The sequence below is a fragment of the Dermacentor silvarum genome, chromosome 5, assembly GCF_013339745.2.
Source record: "Dermacentor silvarum isolate Dsil-2018 chromosome 5, BIME_Dsil_1.4, whole genome shotgun sequence".
In the NCBI taxonomy this organism is placed as follows: domain Eukaryota; kingdom Metazoa; phylum Arthropoda; class Arachnida; order Ixodida; family Ixodidae; genus Dermacentor; species Dermacentor silvarum.
In genome coordinates this window covers 93,309,103-93,325,716 of record NC_051158.1, presented here as the reverse complement: position 1 = coordinate 93,325,716, position 16,614 = coordinate 93,309,103, and the positions used below count along the sequence as shown (strand labels likewise).

The following is a 16,614-nucleotide window of genomic DNA, read 5'->3' as shown; positions in this document are numbered from 1 at the left end:
ATACTACATTATCGCGGCACATCGACAACCAGTGTGTAACGAGCTGGTATTGTGTTATTCTGCTTCGATTACATGGTTGCGCTGACTGCCCTTCATCGCTTTTTCTTTCGTTCTCTTTTTTTTTTTCAGACATGCGCATTCAACTATATACCCCGTGAAGAAAAGTACGCATTAGCAATCCTTGCATATTTTTCGGACTTCATTTCAGGGTAAAAAGAATCCAACCGGCAATAAAGAGCAGCGTGTGTTTTGGAGGTGCACAACCTTAGTGTTATTTCCTTGCTTCGTGTTCTTACGGTTGTTTTGAATCCACCTTGTATTACCTTTTGACATGATTTATTACTAGGGGAAGCAACAGCCCTTCTATAGATATATATTCAATTGATTAATTCATTCACACTTTGGTCAATAAAGAATTTACGAGTCCTTGTGCTGTCAATAACCACTTATATTGAATACATTTTCCAGTTTTCGGCTTGGTAAAAATGGTACAATTTGAAGGGACGTTGTTTGGAGCGTGGTAGAGCTACCCTGAACTCACCAGCAAGGAGCGACTGCACCAAGTTATTGCTGTGACTGGAAAAACCCCGACTTTATATTCTCTGTGCACTATAGTATACATTTGGAGGGCACTACCACCAATTAACTTGGGGCCTGTCTTTAGCGCCCTCTACACCACCCCCCCCCCTTTTCAGGACCACGAGTTTGTAGCAATGCAAAGCCCGCCATACTTGTTTGCATAAGAAGACAAACTAAACACACACCGACAGCCTGGTTATAGAAAGAGAGAGAAAGGATGCATAGAAAGGCAGGGAGGTTAACCAGAGGTAGTTCCGGTTGGCTACCCTGCACGGAGGGAATGAGTAGGAGATAAAAAGAGAAAGAGAGTGGAAGGGGTAAAGAGATAGTCCAAGAGAGACGAGCACAAACAAACCGCGTACACTATAGATCGGTAGGGGGTGGCGTTCTTAATGCCTATCGTGAAGGCCCGCACACCGCAGGAAGCTTAGTAACGCGAGTAAGGCTTTCAGCGTGGACGTTCTTGGGAGCACTGACATAAAGCTTTTAGTTCTGATAGTGGGTGATTGTCCAATTGGTCCAGCACTCTGCACATCACATAGCACTATAGCGCGGGCAGACACAGATAATGTGTGCGAGCGTCTCATCGCTGCTGCATGTGTCGCATGTGGGGCTGTTGACCATTCCAATGAGGAAGGCATAAGAGTTCGTGAATGCAACGCCTAGCCACAGACGAATAATAAAAAGAAATCAGAAACCGTTCATATGGAACATATCACAAGTCCTGTCTGCGAGTGCTTCAACTAACCGTCCGAAACGGGTGTACCATCGCTGCGGAGACCATGAAGGTACAGGCTTAGCTGGTGTGCCGCCGCTGTCATGAAAGTCATGCGACGACTGCACAGACTGCGGTGCCGAACTGTCCTTGGCATGGGCACTGGCAGGTCCGGGTGGCTTCTGTTGGATGGTGTATGAGAACCGCTTACCAGGACTCATTTCTCACCAGGACTCCCGCAGCCGTCTGCACGATGTATGAGCGTGGCCTCTTGGCTGGACTGAGCACAGTCGTGCTTGTCCTGGTATCCTGAGCCCATACTTCCTCCCTTTCTTCGAGGGTACGAAGATAATAAGCAGCATGGCGTCTATTGAAATCTCGTGTTTGGGAATGCCTTTGCGCAGTGTCCCTGTCCTCGAAGTTTGCAATCTGCCGCCAGGCTGGAACTAACTTTGCTGTGGAAAGTGGAATACGGGTTCGACGTGAGCGATCTATGAGAAGTTGAGCAGGACTGCAGCCATACACTTCAGGGGCGTTTCGGTAGGCCAGCAAAGCCAGGAACGGGTGTTTGGCTTTCCGGAGAAAGTCCTTGATTGTGCGCACCATTCGCTCTGCTTCACTGTTAGACTGGGGAAAGCGAGGACTGCTCGTAGCAAGCCTAAACCCGTAACTCTTGGCAAAGTCCTGAAAGGCTTTGCAGGCCAACTGAGGCCCGTTGTCCCTACGCACAGTGTGGGGAATGCAGTGTCTGGCGAAGATGCTCTTCAGCGCCACGATTACAAATGTGAACCGGAGGGTGACGACTTCCGGGTAACGAGAATGCTAGTCCATCACTATCAGGTACTTCTGGTAGCTCAAGCGAAACAGATCCATTGCCGCTCGCTCCCAGAGTACTGCAGGGCAGTGCAGGCGCTTCTGCCCGCATCATAGGTTTGGCACGTTGGACCCTCGTAGTAGCACACACATCACAGTTTGCCACTGCAGTTTTCACCTGGCTGCTGAGACCTGGCCACCACACAGATCCTCTGGATAGTGCAGAACACCAATTAACACCTTGGTGACCGTCGTGGTGCACCTTCAACATGTATTGGCACAGTAGAGCTGGTGCCACCAGGCGTTCCCCCATGAATAGAAGACCATCACATAAGGAGAAGTTACACCATTGTTCCCAATAGCCAGTCATGTTTAATGGCAACCGGTCACGTCTAGTGCAACCTTTGGAGCAATAGTTCTTTATCGCTGAGCATTCCCCATCTGTTTCCTGATGAGCTCTGAGCTCTTCAAGGCACACCGCTAAAGTTGAAGGAATAGCCTTCACAACTCGCGACACGAAGAGTTCGACGCTATCCACAGAGGCTAGAGGTGGAGCGCTCAGGATCCCTTGACCGAGTGTCGGCAGTGGCTAAGAGGTCGCTCGGGACCTTGACCGCGAACGGGTAGCGCAAGAGCCTGATGCGAAACCGTTGCACTCGAGAAATCATGAAGTCCAGGTCAGCTGATCAAGCAACTTGACGAGTTGCTGGTGGTCGGTTTCAACGACAAAGCTGAGGGCCCGCAAGAACTCATTGAACCTCTGGACTGCACATGGACTGCCTTCCTTTTCGATTTAGCTGTACCGTTGTTCAGCAGAAGTCAAGGGTCGTGATACGAAGGCTACCACTCGTCTTTTCCCAGGTAGTTGATCCTGCAAAACGACTGAGCCCAGTCCAAAGAGGTGGCATCGGCAGACACTGATGTAGGAAATTCTGGACTGTACCGAACCATGCATGAGCTTGAGGCAACCATTTTCTTCAGGGAGTCAATGGCCATTGCTTGAGCAGTGACCCATGTCCAGACAGTGTCTTTGTTCAGTAGCAATCAGAGAGGCGCCGTTGCAGTGGATAAATTTGGCAAATAGCGTCTAACATGTTTAAGCATGCCTAAGAAGCGCCTTACACCTGCCAAGTCTGTTGGAGGCTGCATGCTAGTGATAGCCGTGACCTTGTCTGGGTAAGGTGTAATGCCACTGGAGCTGACGACGACGCCGAGGAACCTGACTGATCATACGCCGAATAACACTTTGAGGCGGGAAGTCGGCTGTAACTCCGACTTCCTGCATTCTCTGGAGGACGGCTTGAAGACGGGTGTGGTCCTTAAACCAGTCCCTGCCAAAAACAAGAATGTCATCCACCATACTCACACAGGCTTCGAGACCTTTCAGCATACTTTACATTTGGCGCTGCACCACCTCTGGCGCCGACTTGATTTCCAAGGATGAACGGCAGTAAAAATAGCGGCCAAAGGGGATAATGCATGTGCTGTATTCTTGCGAACTTTCGCAGAGGTGTACCACAGAACACCCATACAAACTTAGAGAAGGGAAACTGTACCTTCCACAGTGCAACGAAAATAAGCGTAGCGGTGGCGTTGTGAACTAAAGTATGCGACCGAGAGATGGCGCTGGCAAAATCAAAACTAACATCATCATCATTACGCAGGTGAGACAATATGGCCGCTACGGTAGCGGCTCTTATAGGGCTCGTCGCGCTGCTCGCTCGCTGGTTTTGAGGGTTTTGTTACCGCTTTCGGGGCGCTATTCGTGTGTACTGTACTCCAACATGACTACAGATATTTTTATTATGTCGCCAGGTGACCGAGAGGCCTCAACTGGCAATAAAACACTCCAAACAAGTAAGCTTGCATTGTTTATTGCCAATGGTGAATCAAGCAGTACATGCCCACAATTTTCATACAGGTCAGGTGGACTTCATGTTGTCCGTCACTGCGTTTACAGCATACAGAAACAGATAACCATTTATTTAATGGAACCCAAAGCTGAATCAAGCGAAGTTTTCTCATCGTGTTCGGCGTGCCGCTAAAGCAGGGAGAACGAAGCTTCAGACAGCGATATTTATGCTGAGCTACCCTCGTACTTGCATTGCGTACAGTGCTGGTTGACGTTTTATATTCTCTGCGTTCGACGATTTCAGCTAGATTAAAGAAAGGAGCATAAAAAATTGCTCGGCAAGGACGTACGGTCAGCAAGGTAAGCTCGAGCTGCAATGTCCTATTGCTCTTATAACACATTGGCGAGATGCACGAAGTGTAGGAGAGAGGGGGGGGGGGATACTTTTCTGCTGCACATTTAGCGTTCAGGTGCGGCAGTAAAGGCTTTGACACAAGTGGAGTACTCGTAGGGAAACCAAGGAACGTTATGGAGACAGCAGTGCTTACAAGGACTTCTACAAATATTGTATGAATAAACAAGGACACTAAATCAACATATAAGCAAGCCCCATTAATTCTCACAGATCCTTGGAAAATGCAACTTGCGGTTTCATATTGAAAAAGCATCTCGGTATATGTATTCAAACAAGGCAAAGAGGTTGCAAGGAGACGAACACTTCAGTTGAGTAACAGGTGAGCAAGGGAAGCCTCAGCTTGGGGCCAACGTTTCACCAAGGAAACATTTGTGAGGGCCGAGACGAAGACAAGCTGCCAAGGTTGAATACTGGGCGTGTTGGTATAGCATACTAGAGGCTGGATTGAGCAACATTTTTCACGAGACACACAGAGAGAAGACTAGTTCCCACGATGTGGTTTCCATTGCACGTCCACTGTTGATTCGCTGAATGTTAAGCCGAACTTATTCTGCCAGTACATTTCAAAATCTTTTTGGGAGCATGCTCCGGTTTGTCATCTGTTGTTTGAAGAGTAAGAAAAATTGTTTTTAGTGATTTCTCAAGTTTGTGAAGTGTGAAATATGCTGGCCGGTTGTGTGAGCTTGCCTTTTCTAGCTATCTCTTATATATGGTGTAGGGCTAGCCTAGTTATTGATTTCATGCAAACTGACAATGAGCCTAATTCTAATCTAATTCTAATCCTAGCACTTGACATGTTAACAACGTTCCCTTATATTTTGTTATGTCATATAAATATCTCGGTGTACACATTACACATAACTTAAATTGGACCGTTAATAGAGTACGTCATAAGCAATGCTAATCACATGCTCGGGCACTTACGGCGTAACTTTTCCAAAGCCCCGTCTACTTTAGAACTACAACTTTACAAGACTAATTCGCTCAAAACTTGAATATGCATCTGCAATACGGGATCCCAGTTGCGTTAATCTTATTACTTCACTTGAACTAGTACAAAATAACTCTACTCGTTTCATTATTTCTAATTATAACTGCACCGTGAGTATAACCTCAATGTAAACTAACCTAGCACTTATTCCACTAGCAAATCACCGCAAAGTCGCCCGTCTTTTTCTATTTCATAAAATTTTCTATCACACCACACTTCATGACGACTTCCTACTGTGGCCTCAGTGCATTTCAAACTGTCGATCATCGCAGTAAGGTAGGAATTGATTCATGTAACACGAAGTCTTTCTTTCAATCTTTCATCTCCTGCACATCTCAGAAATGGAACCATCAAGTATCGTAGCCATCACAGATAACAAACTTTTTTGCAACACGTTAGCTAACATTGTATAATCAGGAGAATTATTATGTTAGAAGAACTCACTGCACTTGTTTTTTTACTCTACAACTTTGTAACCACTCTCCTCTTCAATGCCATGAGGCCCTAAGGGTACTTTAAACAAAAAATAATATAATAAAATGAAGAGTGACTGCTAGAGTTTCAGTCAACATGAAGTATCATTGCCTTAAAATTGCATTGAGTGCTTTTGATCGTTTTAAAATTCTTTGCAGTTTCATGTAACAAATTATCGTTGTGAGGGAGCTTCTGATGCTTCGTGGTACTAATGCCCGTCAAATTGATTTGCAAGCAGCAGATGACAGAGTTTGTGCATTAGCAAGTAGGAGCTTGCTACATTGTTTCTTTGCTGGTCCTCATGGCTATAATGACTGGAAAAGAAACAAGTTGGGATTCAACATGTTACTTCTCCGATTGTCATAAAGCGCCCTTAAAAGCAACTAAGCTTGTATGTCAAATTTCTCATTCCCACTCGGTATGATACAGAACTGTAGACTGCTGCTTTCGTAATAGGGCTCACACCTCTCTATCTGGTAAACTTCCAATCAAGAGGACCTGTTGTCATTATGGTGACAGTTGAGCTTCTTGCGGCTTAACGTGGGCAGCCTGCAGACCAATAATCTCTCTTTTGCCCGTCTTCCTGAAAAGATAAATGACAAAGCCATGACACACATGCAAGCAAAAATTGGTGAAACAAAAGTCAGTCCCATAAATGAACAAATCACGATTCTAGTTGAAGTGTTCAGAAACATACCCTGTGATGATTGTGGCCCTTGATGTTACTTCCAGTGGTGACATGTTCACTGTTGACTTGTACGTCCAGAGAGGCTATAGAGTCCAGTGATGAGTCCAAATATGAGCAGCGTCTTGGAGGCTGGAGTTGAAAGAAAAAAAAGTCTCAATTACTATGGTTCAAGTGTGGGTGAGCTTGTAATTCATGTATGACAAAGAACAGTGCACAAAACACTCCATGACCGAAAAGCGCGCGCGCGCGCGCACACACACACACACACACACACACACACACACACACACACACACACACACACACACACACACACACACACACACACACACACACACACACACACACACACACACACACACACCACACACACACACACACACACACACACACCACACACACACACACACACACACACCACACACACACACACACACACACACACACACACACACACACACACACACACACACACACACACACACACACACACACACACACACACACACACACACACACACACACACACACACACGCACGCACGCACACACGCACACACACACACACACAACACTGTTTTGAGTGTGCATTTCTTTCAGTGGAGTCCTTGTGTGGGCTGTGGTTAGTCAAGCCTCGATTAGATGGCAATTGTTTCTGCCAGACACTAGTAATAAAAACAGTCATTTTATTATGTCTCAAATGGAGTTAATCTAACTGTATCACCGGAAGTACATTTGTCAATAATGTGCAGTGAATTTATCTCAGTGTATCATTCATGCAAAAACAGCCAAAACTTTATTATTCATGCTGTACTCATGTTGTACTCATGTTAGCAATTTTAGCAACTTGGCAAAATAGCAAGAGCCTCGTTTGAATTGCTTTGGAAGGGCAATAAATTTATAATTATTACTTTTTTCTACTTTCAAGAAATGACGACAGGAATATGTTTTATCCGGCTCGCACACAAAGAAATTCAAAGTTGAAAATGTGAAGCACTGCTTTTTACTCACCGGCGCATGCGCCCAGGGGCTGCAAGGTTAATCCGCTTTCGTGGGCAGTCTTCAAGCAGACTGTGCTCGGTACCAGCGACGAATTTTCGTGCTTAAAAAATTAAATTATGGGGTTTTACGTGCCAAAACCACCATCTGATTATGAGGCACGCCGTAGTGGGGTACTCCGGAAATTTGGACCACCTGCGGTTCTTTAACGTGCACCTAAATCTAAGTACACGGGTGTTTTCGCATTTCGCCCCCATCTAAATGCGGCCGCCGTGGCCGGGATTCGATCCCGCGACCTCCTGCTCAGCAGCCCAACACCATAGCCACTGAGCAACCACGGCTGGTAATTTTCGTGCTGGCCAGCACTTTTCTTTTCAAGCATGCAACACGTCATTACGCGACCAGACGCGGCAGATCACTAACGGCGGAAGTCGTGCATGCAGCTGCCAGTGAAACGCCGCAGCTGATAAAGTTCACCGTCTTTAAACACGTTCGCTTGGTGGCCGCTTTCGAATGTTGGACGCATTAAGTGGCTGAGATATCGTTGACATCTAATTAAAACGAACCTGTGCGATGCTGCTCAAAGGAAACGACCACCCCTTCGCAAATATAACCGCCATACAATTTCAATCGATAAACGCACAGACTGCAATCGATACCAATGGGCTGCTGCTGATCACACGCCAGTGAGGCCTCAAAACGTTTATTCAAGTAACAAAGCACGGACTTTAATAACAGAAGTCAAATGAAAAAACAATATACTGCTTATTTTGTAAAAAATGACACCGTAACTATGTTTGTCGGTTATCATGTGTACATTAATAGATCAAATATTGATCGGCATTGAGCGCCCCAAGCAGAAAAAATACAAACTAAAGTATGCGACCAAATTACAGTAGCTCTACTTGCGCGCTTATGCTGGAACGCGCCGCGGTTGATTTTTCGCCCTCTGTGGCCATTTGGTGAACTCGAGAGTTTCCGGGGCCTGGGCGTACTTGATGAAACACTGCCCTGGCATCTAGCTTACAGAAGACTGTTGCAGGCCCAAGCAGTCCGAGCACCTGCTCAACGGTAGGCATGAGGTGCTCCTCGAGCAGGAGCACCTGGTTGAGCTTGGTCAAGTCGGCACATAGGCGGTATCCTCCTGTTGCTTTTGGGATCCCCACGAGGCCTGCGGTGTGGGCTTTTCGGCTCGACGGATACCATAAAAATCATTTAACATCGCCTTCCCAGCGTTATCACTTCAGCTTCCCAATCACGTTGTCGTCTTCGCAATCTGAGGTGGTCACGTGGCCGTAGTCACACCATTGTCGTCATGAGGTCGTCGTCATATCGTCATCGCCACTCTGCAAGCACTCGCTTCATTTATCCATTTAAGAAATGCATCGCATTGCTGTATGGCCATCCAGGTGTAGCTGGATGCACATACATTCTCTTATTTTCGATTCGAGCATGGAAGGGGCTGGCGCGCACGCCGAGCCCCACTACCAAAAATTACATGTCCCATCTGCCCCGGTTTGGGGTAGTGGCGCGCTTCAGCCAACCGCAGTGCAATGGTAAGGCCTCGGCACGGGGCTCTGACCTAGATGATCATCACAAGCCCGACACCAGGTAAGTATGCAAAGCCACGCGTCGGCCTACAATGCCATTTCGAAAGGTACACCATGTGGCGCAAGTAGTAAAGAGTAGTGTACCTAAAATAGGAAACGCTGCTACGGAACGAAAGCTGCCAAAACTATTTAAAATAACAATAACAGTATTCTGCCCATAAACCTATAAGTTTAGTTGAAACAATTGCCGAATTGTAATGGCAATATTTAAAAAAAAAGCCGCAGATTCCACGCCCTGTGGGAATCGATGTTATGCGAAGCAGTGTGCGGGGAGCCTACCAAGTTAACGAAACGACCATGAGAGGCAGAGCAACAAGACGTAGGCGGCTTTTTCATGACCTACATGACACGCATGTCATGACGTTCACGTCATGACATGCTGAGTCATGCTCATGACTATGATTTCTATCATTATCCTTTAGTGTTGCTTTCACTTAGTACCCACGTCCGAACCCATTTCTGTGTTTTTTGAGTGTTAATGTTTTTTCGCTGGGTCATTGTCATTTTAAGCGGCTGTTTCATGACCTACATGAAACGCAGGTCATGATACTCATGTCATGAGCTGATTTATGTTCGTCATAGACTCCTGTCATACTACGCCAACTTTCGTACATACCAAGTTAACGAAATGACCATGAGAGCATCAAGACGTAGGCAGCTAGATATATAGATTGATACTCTCAAAGCGGCAAATGTTCGCCAAGAAGAAAATTTTTTAATGACGGCAGAACTAATCTCACGATGACTGCCGATGGTAACGCGAACAGCATTCGAGCAATGTAGTAAAAGACCGTATTCCTTAACGGTGCTTATTAAGGTGAAAGCCTTACGACGTGTCTATGATGGTAGGGCCCTTGGCGGTGACCTTGCGGTGACCTTTCGGTGACCTTGGCGAAACTGCGCCGTGCCGAAAAATGTCCGACGACGCAAAGAGTAATACAATCACGTCAGAAAATGCTCGGTTTGACGTCACATTTCTCAGGGAGGCTCCTGTAAACTAAGTAAATTAGTGGCATTTAAAAGAAAATTTGGTAGATTTCGGTCTGGGTGAGAATTGAACCCGGGCCTCCGCGGTGCGAGACGAGCACGCTTCCCTGAAATCACGGCTGCTTTCTTTTTCTTTATTGCCAGCTTGGCGGTAAACAAGAAAGAACACTGTACATGAACTGTTTAAACAAAACACCCACCGACATTGGGTGGAGCGCTCATTCACCCTGGTCACTCGACGACAGATGGATGAACTTACTAACTGAAGCCACGGCTGCTCCACGGTTCTGGCTTACTAAAGGTGTACCTAGCGCGTGCCTTATCGCACACGTCACGTGGTCGCAGAGACGCGCTCGTGCCACTGCTGGCGCGTTCGTCGTCTTCTTCTTCCACAGCTGGCTCCGATGTCAGCGTTCCCATACTGCCCCTCCCTCCGCGAAGGCGCTGACGGCAGTGGCCCACTGCCAGTAGGTGTGGCGATTTCGGCGAGTTCTGTCGTGCGCTCCGATGCGATCAGGCTTTCGCCTTCCCGTCTTACAAACGTGTAACACTTGCTTAATTTTTTGTTACTCGCGCAGTGGTAATTCGGAGACTTACGTTGCTTCGGCTGTATACCACATATTCCGATATCGTCCCACATTTCTGTGGCACTCACTTGCAAAAGTCACTCATGAACATGACGGCATGCCGCTGACTGTACGACGCTCACGCAGTGACGAAGTAATGACGAAGAAGGACTGATATGGAATGGCAAGACGAACGCGGTTTAACTACGATGGCATGATGACAATGAGATGCCGATTCTGAAATTATGACCATAGAGTCAGGACGACGGTATGGCGGCAACCGGATGAAGAAGCTCGAATGACCACGATGGCTCAACCATGACAGCATGGTGACGACAGTATGACGTGGATGCATGACAGCATCTATATGACGATGGCGCAATGAAGACGATGGCGCGACAAGGGTGGCATAATCACAAGAGGATGTTTCAGTTCGGGGGCTCCTATCTAAATGCATGGGAAAGAAGAAATCGTTTCTCTCGGCAACCACTGCACCAAATTTGATGAGGTTTGTTGCATTTCAAAGAAAGAGTTACAACATAGTGACTGCTTGTCGTGAATGTTTGATTTACGTCGTCAATGTGTTATAAAAATTTGTAAAAATCGCAAATTTTCAGAAAACGAAACTATCATGTTTACAACTCTGGAACTCAGCAATGATAATTGATATCACTTTCCTATAAGTTACACTTTATTGTACATATAAAGCGGACAAAATTGGTACATTTGACATGGCTATCAAAAAAAAATCTAGTAATCTGTGATTAGAGCTTTTGCAAAACCTTCGTAAAATATGTAAGCAATTCACGTAAGATATAAATTGACATATCAGATTTATCCACTTTAGATGATACAATGTATGCAGTTTGCCGAACTGCGATATCTGCTCTTGGTGCAGACCTACGAATTCGTAAGCTTCGTGCTTTCACTTTTGTTTTTAAACTTACTAATTTCTCAAAATTTCGTTTAAAACATTCAGGCCTAAATCGAAATTCCGCTTCCATCAATCACTAAGATTTACCTTTCTCTCTCAAGTGCAACAAATTTCATTGAAATTGGTCCACAGGTTATCTCACAAAAGCGTTTCTACGTTTTCCATGTATTTGTATAGGAGGCATCGGAGTTTGGCCTCAGCTAAATCTTCCTCTTAACGGCGACTGCACGATTACAATACAATGACGAACAAGCAATGGCATCGATGGATCGATAAATGTGCTATGAAGACAACGATGTGACAATGGGTTGACTTTACTGAGCTGATGACGATGGTGAAACGACACCGTGACGACGATGACTTGATGACAATGGCACGACGATGACTGTGATGACGAGAGTCGGATGACGAAGTTACAATCACGATTACCTTGCGCTGAGTTTTACGTTGCGAAAAAGATGACGACGAAGAAGGACGCGGATGGACGAAACGCAATCATTTCTTTACCTAAAGTTACAATGACGAGCATTTCATCAACACGACCGCATCGCGACGACGGTATGACAAAGAATGCATGACAACCACTGCGTGACGCCGCAATGAGGACGATGACGTGATAACGGTATGTGGACAATGGGATGACGACGAGTGTATGATGGCAATCGCGTAAGATGACTGTATCATGAAACATGTATGACCTCGTTCACGTGACGACGACGACGGCATGACTAGAGTAGAGAACGCTTCGGAGCTGAGGAAAAATTCATCCTGGTCCGGGATTTTTTTTTTCTTTTCGTGAAGAAATTAATGTATTAAAAAAGTTGTCGCAGTTTCACCTGAAAGGCGAAGCATCAATGGCGATAGCAAATTTGTAGAGAGCTATACGGAGTAATGATAGTAGCTTTATCAGCTGTATAAACTTGGACATGCAGCAGCACCGGCAACACGCAGAACTGTTGTCGACGCCGTCAGCGTTTTGCCCGCGTTCGCACAAAATGCGTGCGGCGTTGGTGACTGTTGCCGGAGCCTCTGATATAAATAGGCACTTGGTGCCGCAGCTAAACGTCGCCTCCCTCCCCCCCCCCCCCCCCCACGGCCTTTCGCGCGTCGGAAGAATGCGCGTGTGCTCTACATATATGGTGATTGTAAAGAAGGAAAGAGACGCCTACTTCTGCAGCCCTTAAGGGAGCATGGCGCAGAACGCGCGTTTGTTCTCCGCCGTGGGTTCACTCCCCGTGAAAGCGCGCGTCCCTCGCGCCCTTTCACTCTCACATACAGCGTTCGGCGGCGCGCGGCGACGATTTCATCTCCATTGACGTCATACGGAACCTCACGGCGACGGCGACGGACGACGGCAGAAATCTGCTTTGGAGTGTCCATATAATTGCTATCGCAATAAAAAGCAGAATAAATTCGAAAGGAAAAAAATGTCACAGTTTCGCCTAAGGGCGAAGCAACGAATGCGATAGCAACACAGCAATGTCATACGAAGTAAGGTGAGCGGCTTTGGTAGCAATATGAATTGTAGTAAAAATGAGCTGATTAAGTAAGCAGGTGTGCTGCGGTGTAAGTAGACCGACATGAAGAGAGACTCGATGACCACGAGAAGGCGCGTGTGAAACGGCTGGTGTTGATGAGAAGCGCTTCCCGTGGGCAGCGCGTGCGAAGGGACACACCTGTAGCACTGCACTGCCGATCCGGGCAGCATTGCGTGTGTAGCGTGCGTTGGAAAATGTGGCCCGACTATTACGAACTGAATGAACAAGCGTGGTGTGAGCGCGCACAAACACGAAGAGATCACACTGAATGACAGCAGACAACGACTGTCAAAACGCTGGCAGCAAGCGATACGCCGCAGCGGGCGAAGGTACGTGCGGTCTATCGCTTCAACGGAAACTGAGCGGCGAATGCACGGCGCTTAAAGGTCAGAGCCGTGTGGAGATAAGAGACGGTGCGGTCGAACGAACGACGAGCGCGGTTGTTGGCAGCGTAGAAGTGCGCCCCCCCCCCCCCCCCCGCTCCTTCCAGCGCTGGCTTCCCGCTTCCTTGCTTGCGCGTGGGAGATTGAGTGCGTTCGCTCTCCGTGATAGCGCGCGTCCCCGCACGCTTCCGCTCGGGCATACGGTACGCGGCGAAGATTTTATCTATAGGGAACCTCACGGCGACGGCGACGGCGACGACGACGGCGACGCCGACGGCAGAAATCCGGTTGAAGTGTCCATATAGTTGCTATCGCAATAATAACGTTCGCGGTAGTGAGTTTCCAACCTACGACCCCACGCGCAGAAGCCGAGTGTCTTAACCACTGGGCTAAACCAGTACTTTCTTTATTCTTTATTCCGAAAAAAAATGGATGCAATTTGTGTTTGCTAAGTGAAAGCACTGGGCTAAACCAGTACCTCCTAGACAGCAGGGCTGTGCAGTCTGCTTTATGACAGTACCGAAATTTCCATTGCCAAGCCCGGCGTGACGAAAGCAGTGACGTCAAATTAACCGCGGCTTACTCGGAAGCGTCCCCAGTAGATTCTATGACACTTGGGCAAGGTAGCATGACGTCATGGATCGAAGTGCACGGGGCTTGCGCTATCTAGGAGGCGTTGGACAAGCGTCTCAACGCGCTCGCTTGCCCGCGAGGAGTTGATAGCTCGAAGAACCGCTCAACGGTGTTCAAATGGACATTGATGCTTTCGCGTTCACAACGCGTAAGTGCTTAGGTGTCCTCGGACAATTTTTTTACAGCCAAGCTGTATGGCTAGGATCTGGCGGATCGTCTCCGGTGACATAGACCAACATTGTTGGCCGATCCTGGCGATTAAGCGCAGAAAGGCTCCTAGTACAATGGCACGTAAACCTGTGGACTACCGCAGTGGTGTATATATATATATATATATATATATATATATATATATATATATAAGCATATCATTGTTTCATCCATGTTCATTTCCATTAATTTATCGTTCTTTAATTCAATTAGTAAGTACAAGTAATTTCCCCTATGTTGTCCTTGGTGTCATTGTTTGTTGGTTTCTTATGATATGCTTATTAAAAATTGGGCCCCTCGGTCCCCTTCCTTCTCGTTCGTATATATATATATAAATCACTGCGGTAGAGAGAGAGAGCTATTAAACGAAGTGCAGGCGCCCGTATAAGAGCACACGCATTTAATTTCAAAGCTTCGGCCGGGGTCCGGCATTCATCGCCACTCAGCACGCACTTCAGAAATGCGTCGCATTGCTGTATGGCCATCCAGGTTAGCTGGATGCACATACATTCTCTTATTTTCGATTCGAGCATGGAAGGGGCTGGCGCGCACGCCGAGCCCCACTACCTAAAATTACATGTCCCATCTGCCCTGGTTTGGGGTAGTGGCACGCTTCAGCCAACCGCAGTGCAATGGTAAGGCCTCGGCACGGGGCTCTGACCTAGGTGATCATCACAAGCCCGACACCAGGTAAGTATGCAAACCCACGCGTCGGCCTACAAGGCCATTTCGAAAGGTAGACCATGTGGCGCAAGTAGTGAAGAGTAGTGTACCTAAAATAGGAAACGCCGCTACCCAACGAAAGCTGCCAAAACTATTTAAAATAACACAGCAGTATTCCGCCCATAAACCTATAAGTTTAGTTGTCGAAATTCTTGAATTGTAATGGCGATATTAAACAATAAAATACGGCTAAAACCAATCTCATGATGACTGTCGCTGATGATGCGAACAGCATTCGAGCAATATAGTGAAATACCGTATTCCTGAAGTGGCGTTTATTTAACGCGTGTAGCGGTAATTCGGAGACTTACGTTGCTTCGACTGCATGCCACGTATTCAAATATCGTCCGACTTATCTATGGCACTCACTTGCAAAAGTCACCCATGAACATGGCGGCATGTCGACGACTGTATGACTTGGTGATGAAAGGAATGACGAAGAAGGAATGATATCGATGGGACCACAAATGCGGTATCAATAAGATGCCGGTTATTTAATTGTGATGATGGTATAACGTCCACATTGGGACGACCACCACATGCGGGCAATGATACGACGACGATCACGACACGCTGCAGTGAAACCGCCGCGTAGGGACAAGTGCATTTGATAATATCCTCGGATTTGCCGAACCGCATACAAATTGCGCAGCTTTTAAGTGCGAAGCATTTTTTGGAGAACGAAATGCACTTCAACTTAATCTATCTATCTATCTATCTATCTATCTATCTATCTATCTATCTATCTATCTATCTATCTATCTATCTATCTATCTATCTATCTATCTAGCCGCATTCGTTTTCGTTCTCTTGGTTTTTTTCGTTAACTTGGTACCAAAATTTGCGAGGCATGGCATGAGTCAATCACCAACATGAATGATAGGTCATCGCGAATACCATAACATGGTGCCATCATGATGCCATGGTGGTCGTTTCGTTACTTTGTTATGTACTAGAATGTGCGTGACATGACATGCGTGTGTGAGACATGTATGGCAGGTCATAACATTACTGTTCAAAACATGCGTGTATTTTCTAACGTGATAAGAATGGCACAAAGTACATGATGCATACGTGGTGAAGACGCTGTGATCGTTTCATTAACATGGTACATACAAGAATTTGGATACATGCATGACAAGCATGCGTTACTGAATGTCATGTCATTACGGTATTGTCATGACATATGTCATGAACAGCATGCCGCGTATATGTCATGTTCATGGCATCACAAGAAGCCAACAAATAATGACACCAAGGACAACATAGGGGAAATTACTTGTACTTACTAATTGAAATAAAGAAATGATAAAAATAATGAAAATGGATGAAAAAACAACTGGCCGCTGGTGGGGAACGATCCAACGTCTTCGCATTATGCGTGCGATGCTCTTACTATTGAGCTACCGTGGCGCCGTTTTGCCATCCACTTTCAGGAGTATTTACGTTTTTACAACTATAACTAACCCTGGGAGTGTTAGCCAGCGCCACCACTCACAAACCTA

The 16,614-nt window shown here is 46.5% G+C and overlaps 2 non-coding genes across 2 annotated transcripts; both read right to left on the bottom strand.

Annotated features, from left to right (window-relative positions):
- Positions 1–8,981: 8,981 nt before the first annotated feature.
- Positions 8,982–9,144, bottom strand: LOC119454694 (U1 spliceosomal RNA). Its single transcript, XR_005192625.1, has one exon. It is a non-coding gene; the product is annotated as a U1 spliceosomal RNA (small nuclear RNA).
- Positions 9,145–14,921: 5,777 nt separating this feature from the next.
- On the bottom strand, positions 14,922–15,084 carry LOC119454721 (U1 spliceosomal RNA). The gene has a single exon (XR_005192651.1). It is a non-coding gene; the product is annotated as a U1 spliceosomal RNA (small nuclear RNA).
- Positions 15,085–16,614: the final 1,530 nt, after the last annotated feature.